The following is a 7,068-nucleotide window of genomic DNA, read 5'->3' as shown; positions in this document are numbered from 1 at the left end:
TGTGCTTGATTGCTTGCTTGTTTGTTTGAAAAGTGTGAATTGGGAGTGCTTTGTTCCAGGTGGGCCTGACTGGTATATAAGGGCAGTCAGCAGCGAACCAACTGAGCGGCGAACAGCAGAGGCTAACAGAGGGAGTTTGCCTGGGGAGAGCTCACTGAGACTTTCATCTGCAGGTTTCTCTGAGTAGTTCCTGCAACAGCTGAGGAAGCTCTTAAGAGGAAGGTGATATGGAAGGTGAGCGATCAGCTGTTGTAACCTGCACAGGTTGTGCCATGTTTGTCTTTCTTCCACAGGACAGAAGCAACTTTGTCTGTACAAAGTGCAAGCTGGTCTCCATATTGGAAGAGAAGGTTCGAGGTCTGGAGAAACGAGTATCGACTCTGTGTTGCATAAGGGAAAATGAAGATTTCCTGGACAGACGTCAGGAGATGCTTCTACGGCCACAATGTTCTGAAGATTCAGAGCAGGCGCAGCAGGGACAGAAGGATGGTGAAGAAGTTTGGCAGCATGTGACCTCCAGAAGGAGAAAGAGGAGTGTCCATGTACCAGCAATGGAGATACAGGTGAGCAATCGTTTCCATGTTCTCTCTACAGGTACTAATGCGGAGAGTGGACTAGATGACCCATCTGAGGGAAGGGAGCAGAAGGAGACTCCACCGATTGGCAGGCAAAAGATGCACTGTCCTAGGGATGGGGGTTCCACGACCACCACTCCCAAGAGGAGGAGGAGGGTGGAGGTGGTCGGGGACTCCCTCCTCAGGGGGACTGAGTCATCTATCTGCCGCCCCGACCGGGAAAACCGAGAGGTCTGCTGCTTGCCAGGAGCTAGGATACACGATGTGACGGAGAGACTGCCGAGACTCATCAAGCCCTCGGATCGCTATCCCTTCCTGCTTCTCCACGTGGGCACCAATGATACTGCCAAGAATGACCTTGAGCGGATCACTGCAGACTACGTGGCTCTGGGAAGAAGGATAAAGGAGTTTGAGGCGCAAGTGGTGTTCTCGTCCATCCTCCCTGTGCAAGGAAAAGGCCTGGGTAGAGACCGTCGAATCATGGAAGTCAACGAATGGCTACGCAGGTGGTGTCGGAGAGAAGGCTTTGGATTCTTCGACCATGGGATGGTGTTCCAAGAAGGAGGCGTGCTAGGCAGAGACGGGGTCCACCTAACGAAGAGAGGGAAGAGCATCTTCGCAAGCAGGCTGGCTAACCTAGTGAGGAGGGCTTTAAACTAGGTTCACCGGGGGAAGGAGACCAAAAGCCCTGAGGTAAGTGGGGAAATGGGATCCTGGGAGGAAGCACAAGCAGGAGAGCGCAAGAGGGGAGGACTCCTGTCTCATACTGAGAAAGAGGGACGATCGATGAGTTATCTTAAGTGCCTATACAGAAATGCAAGAAGCCTGGGAAACAAGCAGGGAGAACTGGAAGTCCTGGCACAGTCAGGGAACTATGATGTGATTGGAATAACAGAGACTTGGTGGGATAACTCACATGACTGGAGTACTGTCATGGATGGATATAAACTGTTCAGGAAGGACAGGCAGGGCAGAAAAGGTGGGGGAGTTGCGTTGTATGTAAGAGAGGAGTATGACTGCTCAGAGTTCCGGTATGAAACGGCAGAAAAACCTGAGAGTCTCTGGATAAAGTTGAGAAGTGTGAGCAACAAGGGTGATGTCGTGGTCGGAGTCTGCTATAGACCACCAGACCAGGGGGATGAGGTGGACGAGGCTTTCTTCTGGCAACTAGCAGAAGTTGCTAGATCGCAGGCCCTGGTTCTCATGGGAGACTTTAATCACCCTGATATCTGCTGGGAGAGCAATACAGCGGTGCAGAGACAATCCAGGAAGTTTTTGGAAAGTGTAGGGGACAATTTCCTGGTGCAAGTGCTGGAGGAACCAACTAGGGGCAGAGCTTTTCTTGACCTGCTGCTCACAAACAGGGAAGAATTGGTAGGGGAAGGAAAAGTGGATGGGAACCTGGGAGGCAGTGACCATGAGATGGTCGAGTTCAGGATCCTGACACAAGGAAGAAAGGAGAGCAGCAGAATACGGACCCTGGACTTCAGAAAAGCAGACTTTGACTCCCTCAGGGAACAGATGGGCAGGATCCCCTGGGAGAATAACATGAAGAGCAAAGGGGTCCAGGAGAGCTGGCTGTATTTTAAAGAATCCTTATTGCGGTTGCAGGAAAAAAACATCCCGATGTGTAGAAAGAATAGTAAATATGGCAGGCGACCAGCTTGGCTTAACAGTGAAATCCTTGCTGATCTTAAACGCAAAAAAGAAGCTTACAAGAAGTGGAAGATTGGACAAATGACCAGGGAGGAGTATAAAAATATTGCTCAGGCATGCAGGAGTGAAATCAGGAAGGCCAAATCACACTTGGAGTTGCAGCTAGCAAGAGATGTTAAGAGTAACAAGAAGGGTTTCTTCAGGTATGTTAGCAACAAGAAGAAAGTCAAGGAAAGTGTGGGCCCCTTACTGAATGAGGGAGGCAACCTAGTGACCGAGGATGTGGAAAAAGCTAATGTACTCAATGATTTTTTTGCCTCTGTCTTCACGAACAAGGTCAGCTCCCAGACTGCTGCACTGGACAGCACAGTATGGGGAGAAGGTGACCAGCCCTCTGTGGAGAAAGAAGTGGTTTGGGACTATTTAGAAAAACTGGATGTGCACAAGTCCATGGGGCCGGATGTGCTGCATCCGAGGGTGCTAAAGGAGATGGCGGATGAGATTGCAGAGCTATTAGCCATTATTTTTGAAAACTCGGGGGAGGTCCCGGATGACTGGAAAAAGGCTAATGTAGTGCCCATCTTTAAAAAAGGGAAGAAGGAGGATCCGGGGAACTACAGGCCAGTCAGCCTCACCTCAGTCCCTGGAAAAATCATGGAGCAGGTCCTCAAGGAATCAATTATGAAACACTTAGAGGAGAGGAAAGTGATCAGGAACAGTCAGCATGGATTCACCAAGGGGAAGTCGTGCCTGACTAACCTAATTGCCTTCTATGATGAGATAACTGGCTCTGTGGATGAGGGGAAAGCAGTGGATGTGTTATTCCTTGACTCTAGCGAAGCTTTTGATACGGTCTCCCACAGTATTCTTGCCGCCAAGTTAAAGAAGTATGGGCTGGATGAATGGACTGTAAGGTGGATAGAAAGCTGGATAGATCATCGGGCTCAACGGGTAGTGATCAATGGCTCCATGTCTAGTTGGCAGCCGGTTTCGAGCGGAGTGCCCCAGGGGTCGGTCCTGGGGCCGGTTTTGTTTAATGTCTTTATTAATGATCTAGAGGATGGTGTGGACTGCACCCTCAGCAAGTTTGCAGATGACACTAAACTGGGAGGCGTGGTAGATACACTAGAGGGTAGGGATCGGATACAGAGGGACCTAGACAAATTAGAGGATTGGGCCAAAAAAAACCTGATGAGGTTCGACAAGGACAAGTGCAGAGACCTGCACTTAGGACGGAAGAATCCCATGCACAGCTACAGACTAGGGACCGAATGGCTAGGTAGCAGTTCTGCAGAAAAGGACCTAGGGGTCACAGTGGACGAGAAGCTGGATATGAGTCAACAGTGTGCTCTTGTTGCCAAGAAGGCTAACGGCATTTTGGGCTGTATAAGTAGGGGCATTGCCAGCAGATTGAGGAACGTGATCGTTCCCCTTTATTAGACATTGGTGAGGCCTCATCTGGAGTACTGTGTCCAGTTTTGGGCCCCACACTACAAGAAGGATGTGGAAAAATTGGAAAGAGTCCAGCGGAGGGCAACAAAAATGATTAGGGGTCTGGAGCACATGACTTATGAGGAGAGGCTGAGGGAACTGGGATTGTTTAGTCTTCAGAAGAGAAGAATGAGGGGGGATTTGATAGCTGCTTTCAACTACCCGAAGGGGGGTTCCAAAGAGGATGGAGCTCGGCTGTTCTCAGTGGTGGCAGATGACAGAACAAGAAGCAATGGTCTCAAGTTGCAGTGGGGGAGGTCTAGGTTGGATATTAGGAAACACTATTTCACTAGGAGGGTGGTGAAGCACTGGAAACCTAGGGAGGTGGTGGAATCTCCTTCCTTAGAGGTTTTTAAGGCCCGGCTTGACAAAGCCCTGGCTGGGATGATTTAGTTGGGAATTGGTCCTGCTTTAAGCAGGGGGTTGGACTAGATGACCTCCTGAGGTCCCTTCCAACCCTGATAGTCTATGATTCTATGAAAGATAATTGCTAATGGCTCTGAGATTGCTTCAGCTAGTTCCTTAAGTACCCATATCGGCCTCTTACTATTCTCCCTATCTTTCCTTTGCATCAGAATAGTTTGCAGTTGTGCCTTTAATATTGTCTCCTTTTTCCCTTAGATTTTCTTCCCATGGGATCTTACCTACCAGTTCTCGGAGTTCGTTAAAGTCTGCTTTTCTGAAGTCCCCACTATCCTTATTCTACTGCTCTCACATCTTCCTTTCCTTAGAAACATGAAATCTATCGTTTCATGATCACTGTCACCCAAATTGAAGTTTGATAAAAACATAAAAATTCCACAGTTAATCTGTGAAACTCATTGCCATGGGATGCTGAGATGGCCAAAAATATAACTGGGTTGAAAAAAGTACTAGATAAATTCATGGAGGATTCAACCCCATGGCAGGGTAACCCTAAACTCTAACTGCCAGAAGCTGGCAGGGGGAGACAGGGCTGGATCACTCTAACTGCCCTGTTTGGTACACTGCCCCTGAGACAGGATACTTGGCTAGATGGACCATTGGGCTGACTCAGTATGGCTGTTTTTTATGCGCTTACTCTTTCTGGAACTTGCAACATAACTGTGACCGGGGTCCCAGTGGGGGCCAGCTGTGGTCACTCAATTAGGGCAAACTGCAAAGAATGGGGCTAGGGTGACCAGACAGCAAATGTGAAAAATCAGGACAGGGGGTGGGGGTAATAGGAGCCTATATAAGAAAGACCCAAAAACCGGGACTGTCCCTATAAAATCGGGACATCTGGTCACCCTAAATGGGGCACACAATCCCCAAAAAGCTGGTGGATATTCCAATACTTAGATTTACCAAGCCAGCATAAAACAGCTTCTTTATTACCTTACTGGTTACTCAGAAGTCCAAACAACACCGTTCCCTTAAAGTGATCCAGCCTCAGGCCTCCATCCAGGTAACTAAGTCAAATATGATGATTTCTGCAAATCTTTTTTCATCATATAAAAGAAAAGGTTGTACCAATCCCAAAGGATCGGACACATTACCTCCCAGGTTAATGAATGTTTCAGATCTCACCCAAATACACGCTACAGCCAATTCTTATTAACTAAACTAAAATGTATTTTTAAAAAAAACCAAGAGAGTATGGTTAAAAAATTGATATACATACAGACATGAGTTCAATTCTTAAGATTCAGATTCATAGCAGAGATGGTGAGCTTTGTACAGTAGCTGCAAAGAGTTCTTTCAGAAATAGTCCATAGGTTATAGTCCAGTGTTTATATTTCAGGGTGATCCAGTTAGAACTGGGATCTCAGTCCTTGTGGCTTAGGCTTCCTCTGCATGAAACCTTAAGCCGATCTGAGATGACAGTATCAGGACCCAAGGACCTTTTATACAATTTCATGTCCTCTTTGACAAGTTGGAGTTCCTTGGGAAACAAAAGGTAATTAGGACGACTTTGAAGGAGGTCCATCACCGGTACTTAGCTCTACGGATTAACATAAGGCAATTGGCTTGTTTCTCCACCATTCACAGATGATCTGCTATACATTTCAAAGAGATGAATACAGAGATATCCCATGTTTACAATTCATTTAAATGCTAGGATGTTCTTTTGATCTCTGAATTAACAGAATGCAACATAGACAGGGACTGTTGATTACATTGTTGACCCTACTATATGTATGTAAATACACAAAAACACAAACATTACCTCCCCAGGTGTCTTTTGAGGGTTATTTATTTTGCAGGATGTTTAACTCTTTCTGGCCATGCATCACAATAACACTACTTTATTTCTTAAAATCCAGGACCCTAACATACAAGACCAAAACCAGAGCCAGAGAAAGTAGGCTGCTCCCTAAGGCAGTGAGGCCCAATACACTGCACCTGACTCTAGTCTGGCTCTTTGCAGACTGACTGAAGAGCCAGATCACATTCTTCCCTACAGAGCTCCCTAGCCTGCCAGCAGAACCAGGAAACTCCTTAGAACTTAAAGTGATAACTTGCCATTTTAGCACAGTTTTCAATACACCACAGCAATCATGCTTGGTGATCCATTCAGACCTCGCTCACTCTGTCCAGATGGCAAACAAGTGTTCCCATTAGCTGCCAACTGCCACAAGGGGCGAGGGGGGGAGGGGGGAGCCTGATTCTATCCTGACACTGGTGCAACTCCAGTGATTTGAATGGAGTTGCTGTGCAGGTAATGACAGGAGAACCTTGTCTATTGTTTTTTGTGATGTGGGTGTGACAGGTGTGATGAATGCAGGTGTAACTTGAGACTACTATATTCAACTTCACATGTGTTCTATATCTCTGTGAGCCATGGATTGTATGCTGGCTTCTTGTTGAGGCGGGTTACCCAGCTCCGTCCAGGAACGAGAGTCAATGGGGGGTAATTACTGCAGTCCCTGGGACCAGTAAACACCTCCAGAGATCTCTTAGGAGTGAATTGCATATACTAGTTCAGGCTGAGTTCAAGAGACACCAAGGACACAAAAGGCAGCAGAGTAAAGGGCCAGCTTGAACGGCTGGAGAGGCCTTCGCTCAGTGGTTTGAGCATTGGCCTGCTAAACCCAGGGTTGTGAGTTCAATCCTTGAGGGGGCTTGTGATCGGTGTCGGTCCACCTACCCGCTAGGGGGCGGTGGGGAGCTATGACGCCACTGGCTGGCCTGGGTCACGCCTCCGCCAGCGGGGAATTAGCAGCGGGAAGGCCGCCAGCCAGAGTCTGTAGCGCCCCTCAGGCAGGGGAGCGCCGGCAAAGGTCAATAGCGCCCCTCAGGCAGGGGAGCGCTGGCAGAGGTCAATAGCGCGCCCCTCTGGCAGGGGAGCGCCGGCAAAGGTCAGTAGCGCGCCCCTCAGGCAGGG

The sequence above is a fragment of the Terrapene carolina genome, unplaced genomic scaffold, assembly GCF_002925995.2.
Source record: "Terrapene carolina triunguis isolate 2854851 unplaced genomic scaffold, T_m_triunguis-2.0 Scaffold836, whole genome shotgun sequence".
NCBI lineage: Eukaryota > Metazoa > Chordata > Testudines > Emydidae > Terrapene > Terrapene triunguis.
This window is presented reverse-complemented; position numbering follows the sequence as displayed.